The 24,100-nt window shown below is 46.7% G+C and overlaps 1 protein-coding gene across 1 annotated transcript in view; it reads left to right on the top strand.

The window, feature by feature from the left end:
• The window catches only part of LOC149452406 (uncharacterized), a 32,723-nt gene extending 21,359 nt beyond the window's left edge, over window positions 1-11,364 (top strand). Inside the window, exon 3 of the mRNA XM_089689421.1 lies at window positions 10,790-11,364. The gene's annotated coding sequence lies outside the window, so the exon portion shown is untranslated. The remainder of the gene's footprint in view (window positions 1-10,789) is intronic.
• The last annotated feature ends 12,736 nt before the right edge of the window (window positions 11,365-24,100 follow it).

Here is a 24,100-nt window from a genome sequence, read left to right as displayed (position 1 = left end):
GAGCTTTTCATTTAAAGCACACAGCTACTCGCTTCTTTAAGGGCCTTTTTGCCCACTTTTATTTAAACAAATGTCCCATAACATAAAGTTTCCCACGCAGGGGTATCCACCATCAAACAAAACGATTCAGCCTCCTGGCTAGTCTCTAGCAGCCCCTTGCTGCTTTTGGCTTCCACCTCTCCTAGGTGGAGCCCACCTGACTTCCAGGCAGTGACCTCCTGTCTTCCAAGTGGAGCCCTGCTGACTCCTATCTGGCGGGGTGGAGCCCTGCTGACTCCTATCTGGCGAGGTGGAGCCCTGCTGACTCCTATCTGCCGGGGTGGAGCCCTCCTGACTCCTATCTGCCGGGGTGGAGCCCAGAACTCTGGTCCTGACTCTATCTAAAGGCCTGCACACACCTGTGCAATCAGTCTCCTGGCCATTCCCAAAACCTGGTCCCAGGATTGGAGATTTCATCCCTGCCAGATCTCTTTGAAATCTCCAGGCTCCAGATCCCAAAACAGACCTTATAAACAAGGGAGGAAAGTGAAAAGCCACTTTCCTCTGTATCAAACACTTAGCCTGGAGCCCCTCAACCTGCCTTGTTGAGAATCCTGGGTGACAGATTGCCACACTGTCACATATCCCCCCCTTTGTTTTGATCCCGTAGGGGGCAGAACATACAACTTATACCTTCTAGCACCTCTGTACCAGCTCTCACTTACAGGGGTCCAATCTGGTCTGACCTTACCTTTCCTAAAGGGGAACTCTACCCAATGACTCCTTTGGTGTCTCTCCCCAAACCCCATTGTCACTCTGCTATGGGCTCTACTCAGACTTTCCCTATTCTTTTTCCGGGTGCATTTCCATAACCACTTTCTCTCTTGAAATCCTATCTGGGTCCCCCTGGCCTTTCTATCGACCTTTCTGCCCTTTTGCTTCAGGTGCTCAGGTTTCCTAATACCTCTCTCAGTATTCCTGTCCCAAGGCTGTAGGGGAACTATTTCTACTATATTTGTACCAGGACCACCCCCCTGATTTCTTGTACCTTTAGCTATCAAACCTGCATGACTCATTACCACAGTATTCAGTTTACCATGAACAGTTATATTCCAGTCAATATTACACCTTTCAATATCTTTTCCAGCATTAGTTAGGACAGTGTCTGCAGAGGGCACACACACCATAGGGCAGCCATCACCCACGCAAACCTCACAAAATGCCACTTCACCTGGCGTCATGCAATCTGCAGGCGGCTGTCCCACCATTTTAACTTTTTCTACGCCACTTGGATCTGTATCCAAACCCTGTACAGATGAGCTCTATTTTGATCCATTTTGCCAGTCTTCAGATACCATTTGTCCCTGTATGTCAGATGTCTCATCAGACCTGCTACCTAAACCTCTTTTTGGCCCAATGACCCTGATTTCTTTCTGCACATCCATCTGAGCCCTGCTCAGGATCTCTGCTGTTCTCTGGTCCATGCTCGGCCCTTCCATCTCATGTGGTTTGTCCACTGGTGCAGTAAACACGCCCTTAACTGACAACTGACCAGCACCATCCTGGACCATAGCAGCAGAAATGCTTCCCACCTGGCTGTTAGGAGTTGAAAGCTTTGACTCATTTTTCATTTCTCCAAAACATTTCTCATCTATCACATTTACAGGTAATCCAGCGGCATACCCTGATACCACTTTTAACACCATCAACAAATTCAGAAATAAACCACTTTCTTGTTCCCGTTTGATATGTACAGCCAGCCATTCGGTGCTCCACCTAGTGGTACTCCGCAGTACCAGACCACCTGACTGTGGAGGAAACACCCCAGTATACATTGGTTGTACATTCCAAAGTTCAAGCATCTCCGTTAATACTTTGGTTACAACCCAACCACTTGACTCTAGACCTAAGACCTTCCTGACCATATGTAGGGCACTGGGAACGCTGAGAGACTCACCTGCTGAGACTTGAGAAGTTGAAATTTTTAAAGGGACCTCCAAGCTGGAGGTAACCACAGCCTGGTGCTCCACCAGAGCGCTGCCATGTGCTGGGCTCACTCTCAACATCTCAGACTCAGCATCCACAAGCTGCCCCTGATCATTCCCAGTGACAACATCATTTTGACACTCCATGCCAACATCACTTTTGTGGGTCACAGACAAAGTCTCTGCTGTATATACGCCCTTATCTATAGGCTGTTCTATAGACCCTCCTGCTGGGACAGCAGAAACAGTGTCCACCTTATTTTTTTGCATAAAAACCTCATCTATCAACGAGATTAGCCTTTTACCCCAACTATCCCAATCCATTGTATATGTGCTCCATTCATCAGTGCTCCTCAGCACCGATCCATCCGCCCAAGGAGACACATAAGAATAGATGGGCTTAGTTGCAGATCCATTGCACAAATCACTCTGGATCACGTCAGACTTGGGTAACACCTGTTTTCCCACTGCAGGTTGCAATACCTCACATCCACCACTTTGCCCTGGTGATACTTCCTGAATTACACACACATTTGCATTTTGCCAGGCTGCATTAACCCGCTGTTCACCTGAACACTTTCAGTATTATTAGGCTGCACCAACACACTCCTATGACAAGGTGCAGTTCCACTCTGCTCCACCAGAGTGACATCGCAGTTGTCCAGGGCAACCTCCGGCTCCAATACACGGAGACCCCTGGAGATGTCTAAGGACACCTGTGCTGTCTGACCACCAGTTGCTATGGGAAATGACCCATCTTTAATTACCGCTTTTGCACTGCAAGAGCTCAGGGTTTTCCCAACAGCAGTACATTTCACATCATCAATATCATCAGCATTTGTAGCTCTTGTGGGCTGTACTATCCCACTACCAACCTGTGACTGGCACACATTAGTGACATCACTTTCTTTTTGAGAACCATGCACAGGTTTTACTTTAACCCCTAACTCCCCACTGTACAAGGCACTGCACAGGGAAAAGTCACTTTCAAAAGCACATTCAGTGGCCCAACTAACTGGGGTCACTCCTACATCAGAATGGACAGTCTCATAACCAGTCCTTCTCAACATGACAGTCCCAGCCATGGTTTTATCACACACAGTCTTACCCACCACAGTAGGTGTCACCATCTTCATTTGAGTGCGTCGTCTCATAAACGCATCCTCAACTGCACTTTCCTTGGCAACTTTTCTCTTGCCCCAAGGTGAAGTAACAGACGCCCTCATAGGCTCCATGGACTCTCTGGCACCCCCTGCAGGCCCAACAGGAACTTCCTCCCTGTTGCCAGAGGCGGCCGCCAACATTTTCAAACAAGAATCTGGGCTTGATGTTGTAGACATTTGCCCAGTATCAGCGGTATTCCAGAGTCTGGGACAGGAAAAGATCCCATGTCCCCACTGACCACATTCCAGGCATGGTACATTTCCACAATAATCTTTGTTGGGACACTGAGCCACATCTTCAATGCAGCTCCTTCTTCCAGGCAATATTTTTTCTCCGGTTGCCATGGGAGATTGCACTCTCTAATCAGAACTTTGCTGGCTAACACGCTGTATTGGCTCCTCTTGATGCCACTTGCCATGATCCTTGTATGACATAGCCCCCCGTACACAGACAGCCCAACTGGCCTCCTCTGTGTAGCTATGGGCCTTCACTCTTGGTCCTGGCCTCTGGTCAGCCCCTCTCCTTGCACATAGCATAGGCTTCTCTCTGCTGGACCCTCTTTCAAGCCATGACACATTCACATTTTTCACAACAGCTACTGGTTTAACTGCAGCAGCGTTGCCATCGGCAACAACACCCCTCTCCCAGGTACGGACATGCTGCAGCTCTCTCCTTGCACTGAAGGTTGGCTTGCTTTCCTCTTTAGGTTGGTTCAATGCTGCCAGGTGCCACTTGCACCAGTCCATAGCAGACTCACCAACATCTAAATTTCCCGGCTTGGCTGGGGCATGCGGTATATAACCCCCTAGCCACAGGGCTCTATCTCTCATTTCAGCAAACATTGCCTCCTTTTTCTGTTTTAACCACCCCATCTTTGCAGTCATGCACACAGCAGTGTGTTACACAGTTCAGCAACACCATGGAACACTGTCTCTTTAAGGCAAAGTCCTTTTCTTTAGCAGGTTCTCCTCACCTGCACACACAGATAGTGCAGACTTATGCACCAAACAGTTCATATAACTGATGAACTTACTTCAATCGCTGGGATCTCCAATTCTGCCCGCATCCTCCACCATATGTGGGAACTCGCTTCAAAGTGGTAGAGCTTTTCATTTAAAGCACACAGCTACTCGCTTCTTTAAGGGCCTTTTTGCCCACTTTTATTTAAACAAATGTCCCATAACATAAAGTTTCCCACGCAGGGGTATCCACCATCAAACAAAACGATTCAGCCTCCTGGCTTATACTCAGCTTGATGTCTGTCTCCTTGCAGACTTCCTCAAGAATTATGGCCCGTGCACACAGCTGGCCACTAGCACACAGCTAGTCTCTAGCAGCCCCTTGCTGCTTTTGGCTTCCACCTCTCCTAGGTGGAGCCCACCTGACTTCCAGGCAGTGACCTCCTGTCTTCCAAGTGGAGCCCTGCTGACTCCTATCTGCCGGGGTGGAGCCCTCCTGACTCCTATCTGCCGGGGTGGAGCCCAGAACTCTGGTCCTGACTCTATCTAAAGGCCTACACACACCTGTGCAATCAGTCTCCTGGCCATTCCCAAAACCTGGTCCCAGGATTGGAGATTTCATCCCTCCCAGATCTCTTTGAAATCTCCAGGCTCCAGATCCCAAAACAGACCTTACAAGCAAGGGAGGAAAGTGAAAAGCCACTTTCCTCTGTATCAAACACTTAGCCTGGAGCCCCTCAACCTGCCTTGTTGAGAATCCTGGGTGACAGATTGCCACACTGTCACAGGGGATATGATCTCCATGTATAATACATAAGGGGGGATATGATCTCCATGTATAATACATAAGGGGGATATGATCTCTATGTATAATACATAAGGGGGATATGATCTCCATGTATGATACATAAGGGGGGATATGATCACCATGTATAATACATAAGGGGGGGTATGATCTCCATGTATGATACATAAGGGGGGGTATGATCTCCATGTATAATACATAAGGGGGGATATGGTCTCCATGTATAATACATAAGGGGGGATATGATCACCATGTATAATACATAAGGGGGGTATGATCTCCATGTATAATACATAAGGGGGATATGATCTCCATGTATAATACATAAGGGGGGGTATGATCTTCATGTATAATACATAAGGGGGGGATATGATCTCCATGTATAATACATAAGGGGGGATATGATCACCATGTATAATACATAAGGGGGGATATGATCACCATGTATAATACATAAGGGGGGGCATGAACTCCATGTATAATACATAAGGGGGGGATATGATCTCCATGTATAATACATAAGGGGGATATGATCACCATGTATAATACATAAGGGGGATATGATCTCCATGTATAATACATAAGGGGGGATATGATCTCCATGTATAATACATAATGGGGGATATGATCTCCATGTATAATACATAAGGGGGGGGGTATGATCTCCATGTATAATACATAAGGGGGATATGATCTCCATGTATAATACATAAGGGGGATATGATCACCATGTATAATACATAAGGGGGGATATGATCTCCATGTATAATACATAAGGGGGGATATGATCTCCATGTATGATACATAAAGGGGGATATGATCTCCATGTATAATACATAAGGGGGGGGGTATGATCTCCATGTATAATACATAAGGGGGATATGATCTCCATGTATAATACATAAGGGGGTATATGATCTCCATGTATAATACATAAGGGGGGATATGATCACCATGTATAATACATAAGGGGGGATATGATCACCATGTATAATACATAAGGGGGGATATGATCTCCATGTATAATACATAAGGGGGGATATGATCTCCATGTATAATACATAAGGGGGGATATGATCACCATGTATAATACATAAGGGGGGGATATGATCTCCATGTATAATACATAAGGGGGGATATGATCTCCATGTATAATACATAAGGGGGGATATGATCACCATGTATATTACATAAGGGGGATATGATCTCCATGTATAAATACATCAGTGGTTCATATACTGAAAACCTCTCTCTTCAGGGAAGCCTATCCCGCCCTCTGCTAATACTGGAATCCTCTACTCTTCCAACCACTCCATCCCCCACAGTTATTACCTACTGTACCATTAACCCCTCCCTCCTAGACTGTAAGCTCCAAGGATCAGGGCCCTCAAATCCCTCTTGTATTGAACTGTATTGTTGCTGTATTGTCTGCCACTATAATGTACAGCGCTGAGCAAACCGTTGGCGCTATATAAATCCTGTATAATAATATAGTGAACTCGGTGTAGAGTTATTCACCCTGAGGTCATCACAGAGGACAAGGGGGCACTCTTTATGTCTGGAGGAAAATAAATTTAATCTCCAAAAATGGAAAGGTTTCTTCACAGTAAGAGATGTGAAAATGTGTAATAGACTCCCTCAAGAGTTGGTTCTGGCCAGCTCAGTGGATTACTTCAAAAAAGTCCTGGATTCTTTCTTGGATACACAGAATATAACTGGATACTAACATTTATAGGTAAAGTTGATCCAGGGAATATCCGATTGCCTCTTGGGGGATCAGGAAGGAATTTTGTTCCCAGCAGGAGCATATTGGATTATGCTTTGCTGGTTTTTTTGCCTTCCTCTGGATCAACTGTGGGTGTAGGATTATAACCTTTTTTTTTTTTGTTGTTTTTTTTTAATGGTTGAACTGGATGGACTTTTGTTTTTTTCAGCCAGACTAACTATGTAACTATAACATTTTTCAATTATTATTTTAGTGTAAAAAAATATCCTTTAGAATCACTTTAAGCGGCCGCCGACGCTGAACCTCCGCACCCCCGCTCTGTCTACCTGACACGGGAGACAGGTCAGCTACTGAGACGGGCTGGGGGGGTCCCCATGATTCTCCTGGTGGCCCCAATGAGAGTCCTATATCCCCACCGCAACCCAATGAGTCACTTAGGGTTGGCATGGTGGCAGGAGTATTGCTGGATGGGGGGAGAGGCTCCTTATGTTGACCCCCTCCCTGTGCAGATCAATAAGAAGTGCTTGGGGTATCGTTGGGCAGCCAATATATACTCTGCATACCCGGCCTTGCTGCTATAATTATATATATCTCACTGACTGCAGCGTTATGAAGGATCTTCTGGGAACACCCCCCGGTGGGGGACACGTACACGTGTTGGGAGGAAAATGCCAATGTGACCTCTCTGAGCCGTGCCACCGAAACATTTATCTCGGCCACTGAGCTTTTACACCTAAGCGTATCACTTTGACAGTCTGGAGGTTTTCTGGAATCCTGCGGACCACTTTTAACAATGCATCGCACCCCCCGCACCAAGCTTAACCTCCCTGGCGGTATGATTATTTCAGATTTTTTGTGCTGAAAGCGGTACCATTTTTTTGCATGGAAATATGTATTTTTTTTATTTGTAGGCTGTAATTTTTAGGAAAAACTCACTGAAATCTGTCCGAACAAGAGTCTAGTAAACATCCCGGGTATGATAAAATTTGAAACACAAAATCATAAATTATAATTTAATAAATAATCATAAAAATAATATAAAAATAATAAAAAATTTAATTCAATAATATAATCAAACCAAAACACTGAAATGTGAAATAGAGCGCCAAGTTCGCACATTGCTGAGCTCAGTCGCAAAATCGTTTTCAGTTTCTGATGACGAATTTCCCCCACGAATCATTATCACTCAATTCTGTAAGTGGTTCTGATTTACTATCGCTGTTCTCTAGCTGATCTAAACCGCTTTTGACCTAAAGGGACACTTTTTGGACGCCATGGACATTTCTCAGTTTCCAGGCAGAAAGAACAGACAAAATGCAGGCAGGGCGCAGGACAAAGCACTAGGGACAAAATGTATGTGAAATGGGTTGAAACAGCAATGTTTTACTGTGTAAAATGAAAAAAAAAAAAAATGACATTTTTTAAAATTTTTAAATTTCCCGCCGCCGGCGGCGGCGGCGGCGCCCGTACGTCCCGACGTCACAGGGACAGGACACAGAAGCCGGATGCCGGCATCGGCCGGAGGAGATGGCCGGGGACGCTGCAGGGGACACATCGCGGGAGGGCAGGGTAAGGTAAGTGAAGAACACATGCCGGAGCAGCGCCGCATGGTATTCCCGAGTGTAGCTCGGGGTTACCGCTTTTGGTACTGAAATGTTACCCCGAGCTACACTCGGGAATACCGCCAAGGAGGTTAAACACCGGGCCCAGCAGCACTCCCCTCCGCTGGGCCACACCGCAAAGCTGATACCTAGCCCACCTGAGCCTGACGATAATACCCAGCTTCCAGGTGACCATAAGTCTGACGGCGATAGTCAGCGGCAATTTCCATCGGGGATGGCTGATTCCCTTAAACATAATCCTGAAGCCTTGCTACACAAATTTCGTGCTATAGTGCGGGAGGAGATTACGACTGCCTCACGTAAATTATCTTCTGATCTGGCGAGAGGCCTAAAGGAGTTGGGCCTTCGCGCCCACCAATTGGAGCAACGTATGGATTTGGCGACTACGGTCTTGGAGGGTCATGAGCAGGAGGTGGAGGACCTGCATGCCGAGCTGGATACTTTAAAAGATAAGCTGGAGGATGCTGTGAATAGGGCACGCAGGGATAATCTCCGCATTCGCGGAATCCCCGAGGCGATCAGCGATTTGCAAGGTACTGCTACTGCTCTTTTTCAGGAGTTGGCCCCTGAGATTCCCATGGAGCGTCTGGAGTTTAACCGTATACACAGAGCTCTAGCACCCAAACCTACAGAGGGTCCTCCCAGAGATATTATTATTAAATTCCACTTTTACCGCACTAAAGAACGTTTACTACAGGCGTCTCGGAATCGTTCGGCTCTGGAATTTCAGGGTCACTCTGTTCATCTGTTCGCGGACTTGTCCCCAGTTACGATTGCTAAACGTTGCACTCTGAGACCCTATCTTCAAATTCTCCAATCTGCTGACATCAAGTATAGATGGGGCTTCCCTTTCAAGCTCACATTCTCCTACCAAGGTCATCAATGCCAGGCCTCCTCGCCAGCGGATCTTCGACGACGCTTTCGGGAACTCAACCTGGAACTGCCACAATCTTAGAGTGAGGAGACTTCGATTCCTATGCGTCTTCGAGGTTCCCAGTCCTCACGTAAATCGCCTCCTAGTCAAAGTGGTTCCCAGACTCTTCGAACCCTACAAGCTCATGATGCCATCCATTGTATACTAGTGCCTAGCTGTGAATGGTCACAGCTAATCACATGCACATGTCATGTGATTAGCTGTGACCAAATCACAGCTAAGCACAAAAAAAAAAAAAAAAAGCTGAATGAATCAATTTCATTCAGGTAAATCCTTGCTTATAGCAAAGTAATTCTTTGCTATAAGCAAATTGTGTAAAAAAAAAAAAAAAAAAAAAATACTGATCACTTCCCCAAAGTAGTACAATGTTACTATGGTAACATTGTACTATTTTGGTCATAGTAAAATATGAAAAAAAATCTTAAAAAAAATAAAAAAAAAGTAATAAAAAATTAAATATAATAAAAAAATTTAAAAAAATTAAAAAAAATATATATATTTTTTTTTTCATACTGTCACCAGTCAGTGTCCCTGATCACCGCCATGCCAGTTATATGATGACGCTGTACTGCACTGGTGACAGTATGTAAAAAAAAAAATAGTGAAAATAATTTTTTTCATTTTCCGAAAAATTATGACAAAAAAATACAACTTCAAAAAACTCGCCATGCCTCTTATGAAGTACGTCGGACTGTCTACTCTGCAAAAAGGGGTCATTTGGGGGATATCTGTACTGTTCTGACATTCTTGGACCTCAAGAAATTAGATTGGCTGTCAGTACTTCAGGATTGATCAATATTCAGATCTATACCATAGTTTGTGAACTCTATAACTTTCCTAAAAACTAAAAAATACATCCTAATTTGGGTTATTTTCACCAAAGACATGTAGTAGAATACATCTCGGCCTAAATTTATGAAGAACAATTATTTATTTGTAAACTTTTATAACAGAAACAAAGAAAAATGTGGTTTTTTTTCAAAATTTTTGGTCTTTTTTTGTTAATTTAGCAAAAAATAAAAACCCCAGTGGTGATTAAATACCACCAAAAGAAAGCTCTAGTTGTGTGAAGAAAATGATAAAATTTTAGTTTGGGTACAATGTTGTATGACCGCGCAATTGTCATTCAAAGTGTGAGAGCGCTGAAACCTGAAAAATGGCCTGGGCAGGAAGGTGTAAAATTGCACGGTATTGAAACGGTTAAGCTTTGAAATGCAGTCAGCCGCTATTCTTCCTCCAGGCGTAGCAGTAGAGCACCAGGCCTCCCTACCCCATTTTGTCAGTGTGGTGGACAAACAACAACTTCTTGTTTTTTTTTCAAAATGCTGTATTCGAAGAAAAACACGAGTGATGATTCATTTTCCTATAAGCCTTGACTCATTTTATGTGCGTCAGAAATATAGACTATGTGACTCCTTAACTCTTTCAGGTTTTTGCTTTTTTTTCTAACGTGTTCTAACATAATATAAGCAGATTGGCAGCCGGCCATTATTTATATACTGTATATATTATAAACTGTATGTTATTTTTAATCATTATAATCTGTTAACCAGTTCATATATATTTTTAGCACAGTCTGACCCATAATTATTTATCTTTATTATTTATCTTTAAGGTCATTTCATGTGGCCCTCAGACCTCTCCTGCAGCTGTGGAACTCCCTTGTCTCCATCTTGTCTCAACAACAGAAGATCCTGCTCTTCTCCATGCAGCCACGGATAGGCCCATTTCTGCAACCCCCCACCCTTGGTCTCAGCAATTGGCAGCAGAGGGGATGACAGAACTCCTCCTACAGATCCTGCACATCTCTGTGGAGCTGCAGCACCCCCTTTTCTCCACCTCCCCTGCAGACTTCAGGAATTGACTCCAGCCCTCCTTTGGTCCTCCTCCAGACCCTGCACTTTCTGCTTTCCAGCGCCGCCTCCAGCTTCTTCCTGGCAGCAGCACAACGGGGGGGGGGGGGGGGTGTACACTGTGATGTAAGGGAGGGTTCGGGTGCTCTGGACATCTAGTCTTACAGATACAACCGGCCATGAAATTGAGTTTGACACCCCTGTCCTATCTGGATAATTTAGATATTGATTTACAATCTATTTGATGGTTATTACAGTTTTGTAACTATACAGTATATTTAACAGTTGATGGAATATCATCTTTATGGTGTGCTCTGTGCTGAAACACATCTCATCTTTTTGCATTAGTTATTTAGAGGTGAAACTTGAAAAATTAGAATATCGGGCAAAAGTTCATTTATTTCAGTAATGCAACTTAAAAGGTGAAACTAATATATGAGATAGACTCATTACATGCAAAGCAAAATAGTTCAAGCCATGATTTGTCATAATTGTGATGATTATGGCTTACAGCTCATGAAAACCCCAAATCCACAATCTCAGAAAATGAGAATATTACATGCAATCAATAAAACAAGGATTGTACATAGAACAATATTGGACCTCTGAAAAGTAGAAGCATGCATATGTACTCAGTACTTGGTTTGGGCCCCTTTTGCAGCAATTACTGCCTCAATGCGGCTTGGCATGGAAGCTATCAGCCTGTGGCACTGCTGAGGTGTTATGGAAGACCAGGATGCTTCAATAGCGGCCTTCAGCTCTTCTGCATTGTTCGGTCTCATGTCTCTCATCTTTCTCTTGGCAATGCCCCATAGATTCTCTATGGGGTTCAGGTCAGGCGAGTTTGCTGGCCAATCAAGCACAGTAATCCCACAGTCGTTGAACCAGGTTTTGGTGCTTTTGGCAGTGGTGGGCAGGTGCCAAGTCCTGCTGGAAAATGAAGTCAGCATCCCCATAAAGCTCGTCTGCGGAAGGAAGCATGAAGTGCTCCAAAATCTCCTGGTAGACGGCTGCGTTGACCCTGGACTTAATTATCTGATTAGAGTGGGACACTTTGAGCCGAGAATATTGCACCTTTTCACAATATTCTCATTTTCTGAGATTGTGGATTTGGGGTTTTCATGAGCTGTAAGCCATAATCATCACAATTATGACAAATCACGGCTTGAACTATCTTGCTTTGCATGTAATGAGTCTATCTCATATATGAGTTTTGCCTTTTAAGTTGCATTACTGAAATAAATGAACTTTTGCATGATATTCTAATTTTTTGAGTTTCACCTGTATTTTCGCCATGCATCTTACGTGATCTATGTAGCCGCCCTCTCTGAGGAAGCCTGTCACAGTGAAATGCGTCAACACGAATGTGGCAGTGTAATGGTCCAGCTTGCTGCTTACACCCATACCATCCTTTCAGGACTTGTTGCAGGAACCACCAAGACTAGCATTAGTCAGCCCTTCCTTTGGATGCCTAATGCAGGCCATACATGGGTTGAATTCTGAATGAATTTTCTTTTGAAAATCGGAAATTTAGTGCGTTTGGTAACCCGGTGGTGTCACCATTGATTTTGAAGTTCAGCCAACCAAGCCTTCAGTTTCTCCTCATGTTGCTACAGAAAAGAATTTTCATGGCCAAGAATGTCCTTTTCTTTCCAGGTCACAGCTTTATATTTCTTGCCCGATTCTCCCATCATTGATTTGAAATTTGTACATTTTTCCAAAAATTTCCAACATGCCCGATCACTCAGATTCGATGGTCACACGAAAATCGACTGTTTCTGTGACCCACTAATGGTGCGAAATTCTAACGAAAATTCTTAGAAAAGATTTTCAAAAGAAAATTCTTACAGAATTCAACCCGTGATGTGATCGGCTATACAGTATATGTTAACATTTACCAAAGGTTTGTTTGTAGCTGAAACCATAGTTACAGACACCGATGAGATTTTTCCGTTTTATATGTATCTCAGATTTGCAAAGCATATACAATCTCCATCCTCGGAGACTTGTTACCGGTTTTGTACTGAAGAGATCACCAGCTAGAATGACGAGGATGATCTGATGTTTACTTATACAGTATATGATCCTCCATAAGAGCTGGAACTGTTCAGATACGAATCACAAGCCTTCAGTAGGCATCAGCTCTTACCTAGGACATTTACCATTATTGATCTAAGGAACATTCTCTTGGATCACCATAAATATTTGCTTTGTCTATGGATCACTGGTAGCAGCTAAGTGACATTATGATGTGAACATAATCAGAGAAATGGGCTTATGTCATACCTTGTACCGTGGCAGCCTACAGTTGCAAGAAAAAGTATGTGAACCCCTTGGGATTACGTGGAGTTTTGCAGTGCTTCTTGAAAGCAGTAAACCCAAAACAGGTGTGTGTTTTTTAAGGGCAGGACAGCTGTCAGCAACACATCCAATATCATCACACTGATTGGAGTCAAGGTTGGCTCACTCCTGGCTCCAATTAGCTCTGGGAGAAGTCATTAAGCTAGGGCCTCACATACTTTTTCCTCCCTGCACTGCGAATGTTTACATGTTATGTGCAATTAAACCATGGCAACATCTAATGTTTGTGTAGTATTATGTTCAGCAGACTGTGTTCTTCTATTGTTGTGACTTAGATGACGTTCAGAGCACATTTTATGCCCAATTCATGCAAAACTCCACGTAATCCCAAGGGGTTCACATACTTTTTCTTGCAACTGTATGTGTAGGATGTATCATGAAGTCACATTCTTACATTGACTTGAGTAATAGTTATTCTGTAACACTACAATCAGTAAATGTATCATATTTATAACCAAGTTGAACTCCCCTGGTAGAGTTTTATTTAACAGTTCATTTGCATTCACTGATACACATTCTTGGATGTTGTTTATTTATTACAGGTACTTACAGTATATAGTGCCATCAATTTACGCAGCACTTTACATACATACAGGTGTACCTGGGTTTACGAATTTAATGCATTCTTGTATTGCGAAAAATTTGTAAACAGAAGCAGTTTCCCATAGGAATGCATTGAAATCCAATTAATCCGTTCCAGAGGTCAGAAAAAAGTACAAAAAAAAAGTCTTTTATCTGTTCAAACCTCTTTATAAAGTGCACTTTAAAGGCATAAATACTGTACAGGGACATGATTAATCAAGCAATAACTCAAAAACCGCAAAAACCGCTCCAACACCTCCACACTCGACGTCACGTGCTACCCACAGACTCCAGCATGCACAGGTGCGGTGCTATAAACCTCCCAGGCGCAATGCATCCTGGGGAAACTTACTTTGTATTGTGAAAAAAATTCAAAAAAACCGAGGCATTGTTTTCAATGGATTTTCATTTGTAAACCGAAAATTACGTTAACCGAGGCGTTTGTAAACCGAGGTACATCTGTGTATTCTACATTCACATCAGTCCCTAACCCTCAAGGAGCGTACAATCTAAGGTCCCTAACTCACATTCATACATACACATACTAGGGACAATGTTTACTTGTCGTTTATCGTATTGAGCTTGAACATTTCATCAGTGGCGTCAACAGGGTTGGTGTCACCTGGTGTGGTAAAACATGGTGTCACCCCCCCCCCCCCCTATCATGCCACAGTGCTCTGTCCTGTCGTTGCAGAGTAACAGCAGTCCAGAGCAGTAGACACTAGTCAGGCTAGCACATTGGGCTCTCTCCTGTCTAGCCCTGCAGGGCACTTGGAGGCTAGTCAGTGGTCACCCCAAACTGGTCCTTGTAAATGATGCGGTAGGTGCTGGTGCACAGATGGGGGTGACACCATCATGGTTGGATATCAGGGGAGATGGGGTCCCTGTCTCCAGGGGAGTCACTGTCCCCAAGGGAGATGGGGTTCCTATCCCCAGGGAATATGGGGTTCCTGTCTCCAGGGGAGATGGGGTGGAGTATGTGATGGTGTATGGGGGAGGCGGGGTTGTCTCACTCACTGTGGCGAGGTGCAGAGTCAGGTTGATGTAGTGTGGGTAGTAGATCCCGGCCAGTATGGTCTGGCTGTGCCACCCGTGTCCTCCTGGCTTTTGTAGTTGGTGAGGAAGCATACAGCCCTGCAGCTGGTTGCCCTCCCAGACAGGGGTGGGCAGCCTGCGGCTCTCCAGCTGTTGCAGTACTACAAGTTCCATCATGCCACTGCAAGTCATAGCTGTAACTGTCAGTTTTGTAATGTTGCAATGCCTCGTGGGAAATGTAGTTCCACAACAGCTAGAGAGCCGCAGGTTGCCTACCCCTGCTCCATGACCGCTTCAGCTCCCTCCAGTGGCAGCACAGATAGGACGATCAGCATGGGAGGCTGCATCTCCGCTCCATGGGAGATTTGTGTTTGACGAGGGCAGGGGCGGACTGACCATTTGGAAACTTGGGCACTGCCCGAGGACCCGGGGTCAGTAGGGGGCCCCATGAGATGCCCCTGGTACCTTTTTCATAGGCTTTTTTGAGTGTGGGCAAGGATACAGGGGCCCCATGATCCCCTATTGCCCGGGGGCCCCATGGGTTGTCAGTCCGCCCCTGGACGAGGGGGGTGTTGGCTGAGAGACAAGCCTGCTCCAACAGGGCTGCACCAGTGTATTGGAAGTTTTTCCAGCAGAAGTATACCCCAGAGGACTCGGGCTGGGGGGAAACGCTGGACTGAGCTGCATGCTATGGGGCAGGAGAGAGGGGCAAGCCGAGGTTACTGGTGGGGAACGTGCAAATAAATAGCGACTGCCTAATGCTGGCGCCGGCCCTGGCGGAGCAGTACCTGTCAGTACACCCTGCTTGATTAAGCACGAGATCATATGAAACGTCTTACATGTCCTGTATTCATGTCCTGGTGTTTTGTGTGTCCTATGGATTAATAAATACACACTACATTCATCTATGCTCCGGTGTGCGGCTGATCCTTCTTCCTAGTACACCCTGCTTGTTAGGATATGTGGGCCTGGTGTCACCCCTCTGTCGGGTGTCACCCGGGTGTGGCCCGCACCCCCATAGTAACACCACTGTGTTTCATGAAGGAAATTGACAGCAGCAGAAAAAAAGTTGTTTGTTGTGTATGGGGTTGCATAGCAGCAGACCAGTCAGGGTGGCCATTCTGACCCCTGTCCACAGCCACAAGTGCCAACAATGTAAGAAGGTGGTCTGGTCTAATGAATTATGTTTTCTTTTACATCATATGGATGGCTGGGTGCATTTGCTTCACTTACCTGGGAAAGAAATGGCACCAGGATGCAGTATGGGGAGAAGGCAAGCCGGTGTGATGCTTTGGGCAATGTTCTGCTGAGAAACCTTGGGGTGATTTACTAAAATTAGAAAATCTGGTGCAGCACTGCATAGAAACCAACCAGCTTCCAGGACTTTTGTCGAAGCTTAAAAACGTTTGGACTGCCCACGGTACAAATATACATTGCTTCGTACGTGTGCAATGTATGGGGCATGCAGTGCACTGCTCCCATAACCACTGTGTCCACTGGAGTTATAGCTGATTGATACATATCTGTCACAAAGGTTTGTGCTGTATGTCTACAACTTGTCTCTCAGCTAGTGGGGGGTGTATCAGATGTACCATTTTTCTGCTATTGCATATGTGTCTAAGTCTACATTCATAAAGGCAGGGGCTGCTGCCGGCAAGGATCAGTAGATTCTTGCTGGTGGCTCTAAACACGGCCTGCACACACTGTGTAAGGACAGCTGCAGCTGCCAGTTTCGTACTTTGTACTCTCAATCTGAGCGGTTACTTGAGAACAGAGTCCCCAACCACCCTGGACTCAGCCTGTGTGCATTCATGGTCAGAGGTTTGGCCGCACCTAATCAGTCAGTTTGTATGAAGCCATAGCACAGAATGTTTCTGAAATGGCCTTTAGCCACCTCTGAATGCAGCACACTATCCACCCCCATGCAGCCATGTGAATGACGTCCACTCTACCCCCTGAACCTATTCATATGGCTTTTAGATAAATATTTTAAATGGTGGCCATACGCGCTTTAATGTTATTATCCAACGCATGCGCAATTCAATCATGGAGATTTGAATAGGCACAACTTCTATTCCAAATGATTTTGACTTGATGTGGATCGTGTTGGATCAACCGTCATCATTGAGATGCTTCATTCATGAATTTGTATTTTCTATTTCAATGGTTTTTATTAAATTTTTTAAACAGTATAAACAGAGGCAGTAAAACACGCCCACGCAGGGGCTATCAATTGCACAGATAAACAAAATGCCAAATTAAAAAAAAGGGGAAAAACAATGCTCTAATGCCAACAGGGCAAAAGGTACGCCCACGCAGGGGCTATCAAAGGCACATAAGTTACAAAACATTAATGTAACTGATTATAACAACTAAATGCAGCTGTCCTAGTCACACCAAAAACAGAGAGAGAGAGAAAAAGGAAAAGAAAGAAAAAAAAAAAAAAAAAAAAAAAAAAAAAAAGGGGGGGGGGGGGGCAAAGAGCAGGGATTCAAGAGCGCCATTACATCCCCAGACTAGCCGGGGAGAGTGAGGGGAGGGCATATTGCAACCACGGCTCCCATATTTTCAAAAATTTACGTTGGGAGTCATTGCGGATACTCGACATCTGTTCGTTGATCATCATAGTGGTTATACGATCCTGCACCCCCTGAAGAGGGACAAACGGACTCCTCCAGGCCTGAGCAATTGTTCTAGTGGCGGATAAAAACACATAGGAAGCCAACTTCTGCTGGTGAGCCAAGAGGCCCGGTATGGGACAATGAAGCAAAGCATACCGAACATCCCGGCGTATGGAGAGATGGAACAAAGTGAAAAGGAGGCCAAATACACGAGACCAAAAACGAAACAGTCTCGGGCATGACCACCAGATATGCAATACATCACCACAATGACCACAACCCCGAAAACATCGATCACTACAGGCAGGGTTAGCCCGGGCCAACCGAGCCGGAACCCAATACCAACGAAACAAAACCTTATAGGCTGCCTCCAGTGTGGTCGTATTAAATGAGCATTTAGCTATGAGTGACCAGGCCTTATTCCAGTCCTCCGGATCCACAGCCACTCCCAGGTCGCGCTCCCACTGAACAACATATGAAAGAAGTATGCGATGAGCGTCTGTTCAGAGCTGCATAAAGAAGGGATATAAGGCCCGGAGCGCCCGGACGCTGTTGGCAAAGCTGTTCAAAGGCAGATTTCTGGTACGGGAACGCAGAAGTACCCCGCAGCGAGAGCAGCCAGTGTCGCAATTGAAGATATCGAAAAAATTCCGCTGGGGGGATATTCCGGGATTCCCGAAGAGAGTCCCAGGTGGGAAAGGACCGAAAAATCAAAAAGTGTCGCACCTGCGAAAAACCATTAGTCACCCACCAAGAAAACGCCCCTGGGTGATCCAAACCCGGCGGGAAAAGAGGGTTGTTAATAATAGGTAGCAAAGGCAGAAAAGGTGACATCAGACCACCAGAATAACGTACCGAGTCCCAAACTTGTAGGCCATGAAGTAACATCGGACTCAGTGCCATAGGGCGCAGGGCAGGGGGAAGCCATAGAAGCGTCGACAGTGCGATAGGGGCACAATTAGGTAGTTCCAACAGGACCCGGAGGGGGACGTCGGAAGAGGCGTGCAACATAGACAGCGGGGCAATCTGGCTCGCTTGATAATACTTAGTCACATTAGGCACCCCAAGACCACCCTGAAGTCTATGGGCAAAAAGCGTACTTTTGGATACTCTGGGGTGCTTATCGGCCCAGATAAAACGCATTAACTTCGCCTGAAGCAATCTAAGAAAATGAGGGGGAACCCGCACCGGGAGTGTGCGAAAATAATACAACAATTTCGGCAAGATGGTCATTTTCACCGAATTAACCCGTCCTATCCAAGACAGGTGCGGAAATTGCCAAGAATGCATAAGAGAGGATAGAGAGCTAAGCAATGGATAATAATTTGCAGCAAACAAGGAGTCATAAGTGGGGGTCAAGCGAACGCCTAAGTATTCAAGAGAAGAGGAAGCCCATTTGTAAGGGAAGTGGGATTGTAGGCGCGAAACCAAATCCGAAGCCAAAGTAATATTGAGGGCTATAGTCTTATCCAAGTTGATACGGAGACCCGAAATCAAGGAGAAGCGCTCAAGAACCTGTTGCAAATTAGGAAGCGTCGTCAGGGGGTTAGTAAGAGTCAGGAGGGCATCATCCGCAAAAAGATTCAGTTTGAATTCCTGTCCCGCGTAAGGAACCCTCGATACATTGCAATCGGTCCGAAGCGCTAAAGCCAGCGGCTCAAGCGCCAGGACAAAGAGCGCTGGGGACAGGGGACAACCCTGTCTTGTCCCTCGCCCAATAGGAAAGGGATCTGAATAATACCCAGCGTATTTGACGGAGGCCGAAGGAGAAGAATACAAGGCCTGGATCCAAGAAAGAATAGAATCCCCAAAACCCCAACGAGACAGCACAAACCGCAGATATTCCCAGGATAGAGAATCAAAAGCTTTATAGATGTCTAAAGACAGTAAGAATCCTGGGATTTTCCGTTGTTGCAGAAAATGTATAAGATGGACCACCTTACGGACGTTATCACCCGCCTGCCTCCCGGGGACGAACCCCACCTGGTCCCTGTGGACCAGGCTACGCAAATATTTATTGATGCGAAAACTAAGGATCTTGCCCAGTATCTTCAGGTCTTCATTAAGAAGAGAAATAGGCCGGAAGGCTTGCGGTTCCTGTACATCATCAGTCGTCTTAGGAATCATGGCGATATGCGCTCTAAGCGCATCTGGAGAGGGCGAGGAGCCCTGTCGTAACGCATTAAAATACTCAGCCAAAAAGGGCGCCAACAAGGCTGAGAATTTCTTATAATAAAGACCGGAAAAGCCGTCGGGACCTGGGGCCGCGGTGGACCGTAAAGATTTGATAGCTTGGAGCACTTCTGGTACAGTGACACCGGCGTTGAGTGCCACCTGTGCCGCCTCGGATAACCCAGGAAGTCGGAGATCTTGAAAGAATGCCTCTGCCTGAGCCACGGGGAAGGGATCTGGTTTAGCGTAGAGGCGTGAAAGGAAGTCTGAGAAACGGGAAACAATCTGCTGGGGATTAGAAGTACAGCCACCTGTAGGAAGTCGCAGTCGAATCGGTTTATGGGGTTTCCCCACAGAATTGAGTTTCCTGGCCAGCATCGGGCCCGGCTTATTAGCACAGGAATAAAATTTGTGTTTGGTCCAGCGCAGGGCCCGTTCTGCCTCCGAAGAGGCAAGTAAGTCCAACTCTGCCGCCAGAGCGTCCCAAGCGCGTTTATGGGCCGCGGATGGAGATGACTTCCAACGCGCATCCGCAGAGGCCAGGAGAGAATGAAGCTCCAAAAGTCGGCGCTCCCGCTTCCGGACCGCCGCCAGCTGTATAACATGACCCCGCACCGTGGCCTTATGCGCCTCCCATAGGGGCACTGCAGAGGAGACCGATCCCGCGTTTTCCGTAAAGTATGTTCGTAAAAAAAATTCTATTTGTTGGCAGGTAGCCTGAGTGGTCAATAAAGAATCATTGATGCGCCAATGAAAAGGGCGCCGTTCTGACCCAGAGAGGGCAAGGAGAAGTACCAAGGGATCGTGATCCGACCAAGGCGAGGAGGGAATAGTTATCCGCCTGACCAAGGGAAGCTGCTGAACCTGCATAAATATATGATCAATTCTACAAAAACTATCATGAGGACTGGAATAGAATGTAAAGTCCCGTTCCGTTGGGTGAAGCTCCCTCCAGACGTCCGCCAGCCCCGCTGTCCGCAGGAGAGAGCGCATACGTTCCTCCAGCGCCAAGTCATGAGAAGGGGCCGCCCCCCGTGCGCAGCGCCTATCCATTGCGGAATCCAAAGTAACATTCGAATCCCCCAAAACAACAAGGAGACCCTTAGAGTGTCGGGAAACAATGGTGCAAAGATGTGAAAAGAATTTATCCTGAAAACGATTAGGCGCGTAGTAAGAGACAAAAGTAACCTCCTGGTCCCAGAGGGTGCCTTGCAGAAGCAGATACCTGCCCGTGGGGTCCGCTATATTCCTAGCACAGACAAAGGGGAGATTGCATTTAAAAGCGATCAGGACACCCCGACGCTTCTCAGGAGCCGAGGCCGTGTAAAAGGTGGGATAGTGAGGTGAAAGATAACGTGGGGCGGAGGACTGAGAAAACCTGGTCTCTTGTAAACATACCACGTCAATTTGTTGCGATTTGAGGTGATGAAAAACTTTAGCCCGCTTCTGAGGCGAATTGAAGCCTTGAACATTTTGCGAATGAATTTTCAAAAGGGGCGAGGCCATGGCGGCATCAGAGCAACACGCTCAGCAGAACAAACCATAAAGCAGCTAGCAATTTCCGCTCCCAATGGCGATCGGACCGTGGCATCCCGGAACCCTGCAGAAAACAAAAACAAAAAAAAACCAAAGAAGAAAAAAAAACAAAGAAAGAAAGAAGGAAAAGGACACAAAAAGAATATACAATAGTGCAATCGTGTCACGCCAATGGTGACGTGCATCCTACAAATGAAGGATACCAGTTAGGGGTGGCTCTACCACCGGACACATGGCTGCAAATGGAAACATCAGAAACATAAGTCCCCAGGGGGCAAAAGGGCAATAAGGCAATAAACACAATAGAACGGGGTACCAAAGCAATAAAACTAAAGGTCCCAGGAGCTAGGCAACCGTGATGACCTCCCCATAGCAACCCAGAGAACCATGGGGCCAACCCCCTCCCACCCAGCCAGGCCTACCAGATCAACCTCCCACCCCGAAACCAGAGGGAGCCCTCACTCCGTGCTACCAACAAAAACTGGAATACCATCTCCCAGGCCCAAAATAGGCTGCAACAGCAGAAAGCCATAATTCTTGAGTCCATGAGGAGACCCCCCCCAACCAGGGAAGGAACCCAAGGGGGCACACTATATCAGTCCCAACCCGTAATGCTGACAAACTGGGGGAGCCCTAAGGGCCAAACTCACGGTCCCGTCAAGGAAGTCCATCGGTGAGATGATACATGGGAAGTCCAAGACACATCTTCAGCCCGGAGAAGAACAAGAAGGACTTGATCGTGAAGGGGTCTGAGGGAGGGCCCTCTTCCTATTGGATGACCGCTCCCAGATGCGGCTTGGAAGAAGCAGCCTTGCCGGGGATCCTGATGAATGTGCCAGGCTCCGATCCGCAGCCTCAGGCGAAAGAAGGTGTAAGGATTCCAGGAGAGAATGGGCCTCCTCCGGCGTAGCCACAGAATGACTGCGGCCCTGGTAGGTGAAGGTGAGGCGAAACGGGAAGCCCCAAGCGTATTTGATACTGTGGTTCACTAGGACCGAAGTGAAGGGCTTCAATTGGCGTCGTTTCTGAAGAGTGGTCTGAGAGAGGTCCGCAAAGAGCTGGTAGCGATGCCCCTGGAAGCTGAGGTCAAGGTTGTTTCTGGCCGCCAAGAGAATAGTTTCCTTAGTGCGGTAATACGTAAATTTGATGATAATGTCCCTCGGGGGCCCATCCGGTCGTCTGGGGCCCAACGCACGATGGATGCGGTCAAATTCAAGCCGGTCAATGGGAATAGCTGGTGTCAGCTCCTGAAACAGAGCTGTAGCAGTGGAAGTAAGATCCGCGACCGTTTCCGGGATACCCCTTAACCGCAGATTGCCACGGCGGGAACGATTCTCGAAATCCTCAAGCCGTAGCAGCGCGTCCGCCAATTCTTTCTTGAGGTCGCACAAATCCTGCTCGTGATTCTCTATGACCGTGACCGCAGCGTCCATCTTATCTTCGAGGTCGTTCGTCCGGTTGCCCAACTCGCGAATCTCCTGCGAAAGACGGTCGGCCAGCTTGGAGGTAGCGGAGGACAACTCCGACTGCAGCATACATTTGAATCGGCGCAGGAGCTCAGCATCCTGCAGAGATGGGATGGGAGACTGCAGGGATGGCTCTGGTGCCAGGTCCTCCACACTGCCAGGGTCCGACCCACCTATGGATGGTGACAGCGGGGGACCCAAAATCGCGGCTGGGGCTCCATCTGAGGTCCCGGGGGAGAGCCGCGAACCCGCGGCCGGGGTCCTGGAAGTCCGCGGCGGCCGGCCCAAAATCGAGGCCCCGGCTTCAGCCGCGATCGCCGGCGGGTAGGCCGCAAACTCCGGAGCAGCCTGCCGGGAGCTGGAGGCACGGGCGGCCAGCGTTTTTTTGCCCATCAGGGCACTGGAGAGACAGGGGGCCAGGGAGGAAACAGAGGGACCCCCCCTGAGGAGTGAAAATCGGCCGATGTGTCCGGCGGCCGAGGAGTTAATTTAGGAAGCAGCCATCCTGGTTGCTGATGAATTTGTATTTTGATCAGATTATGAGACTGAATGGTAAAAACAGAGATGCAATTGGAAATTTTCTATTGTATCTGCCAACTATCACTCAAAATCCACGTGTGTGTCATATTGATCGGTTCGTCAACCATAGATTGATTCTTGCGGGAGATATGGAGAAATAATATTGAAGCATGTGGCCACCGTTAAATAACAAAAAAAATGTGTAAGGCCTCATTCTAGCAGCGTATTTACCACAAGGCGTTTACCTAGGGTGGCAAGTTTCAGGGGGGCAGTGCCATCCCCTAGAAGAAGGGGCAGGGATGGGGACCTGGTGAGGCTCAGCCATACAATCTGAGGATGCTGTGTGCTGCTGGATGGTGTAAGCTTCCCACACAAGGAAGACACAAGGAAGGAAGACATTGGGCTTGGCCCCGATGATAGCCGGCTGCTTTCCAGAGAGGTTAAGGTTAGTGCTGGACTAACTATCTCTTCTCTCTGCAAGTGGGAAGGGGGAGGGGAGTGAATGGCAGAGAGTGGCAATGGCAGGTGCCAGGGTGGTGGGTTTATTTGGTTGCTGGGTCGGGGGGGGGGGGGTGCCTAATTTTAGTGTTGCCTACGGCAGCACAATAATTAAATACACCACTGCCTCATTCACACGGACACAATGATCAGTATGTCACTGCACCCGGAAGGCACAGGTGGTCCATTCAGTTTTGTTCACATTAATGACAGGCAGACAGGTTCACAGGCCTTCCAATACATCCCCGAGTCTAGAAGATCTGTGCATCTAGATCAGGGGTGT

The sequence above is a fragment of the Staurois parvus genome, unplaced genomic scaffold (assembly GCF_062004578.1).
Source record: "Staurois parvus isolate SC_StPar_1 unplaced genomic scaffold, SC_StPar_1.0 ptg000475l, whole genome shotgun sequence".
NCBI lineage: Eukaryota > Metazoa > Chordata > Amphibia > Anura > Ranidae > Staurois > Staurois parvus.
Note: the sequence above shows the minus strand (reverse complement) of the source record. Positions and strands in the feature narration are given on the sequence as shown.